Source organism: Tupaia chinensis, unplaced genomic scaffold, assembly GCF_000334495.1.
Source record: "Tupaia chinensis unplaced genomic scaffold, TupChi_1.0 Scaffold149256_1, whole genome shotgun sequence".
Classification (NCBI taxonomy): domain Eukaryota; kingdom Metazoa; phylum Chordata; class Mammalia; order Scandentia; family Tupaiidae; genus Tupaia; species Tupaia belangeri.
In genome coordinates, this window is record NW_006209101.1 from 74,438 (window position 1) to 75,147 (window position 710).

The following is a 710-nucleotide window of genomic DNA, read 5'->3' on the forward strand; positions in this document are numbered from 1 at the left end:
AAAAAACAAAAAAAAAAAAAAAAAAAAAAAAAAAAAAGAAGACATGGGAAGCCTGAATAGACCCATAGCAAGCAATAAGACTGAATCAGTAGTAAATAACATCCACCAAAAGAAAAGCCTAGGTCCTAATGGCTTCACTTCTGAATTCTATGAAACTTTTAAAGAAGAGTTAACCCCCATTCTATTCAAATTATTTCTAAAGATCCAAAAGGAAGGAACTTTCTCAAATTCATTCTATGAAGCCTCCATCACCCTAATCTCCAAAACAGATAAAGGAAAACTATAGATCAATATCTCTGATGAATACAGATACAAAAATTCTCAACAAGATAATAGCAAATCATATCCAGAAACATATAAAAAAGATTATACATCATGACCAAGTAGGCTTTATTCCAGGGATGCATGGGTGGTTCAACATATGTTAAAACATAAATGTAAGACACCATATTAACAGAAATAAAGATAAAAACCATATGATCATATCAGTCAATGCAGAAGTAGTATTTGATAAAATACAACATCCCTTCAGCGAAATCAGCATAAAAGGGTAATTTCTCAATACAATAAAAGCTATCTGAAAAACTCATAGCTAACATCATACTGGATGGGGAAAAGTTCAAAGCTTTTCCACTAAAAACTACAAGACAAGGCTGCTCACTTTCTCCACTCCTTTTCAATATAGCACCAATGTAATCAGAAAATAAAAT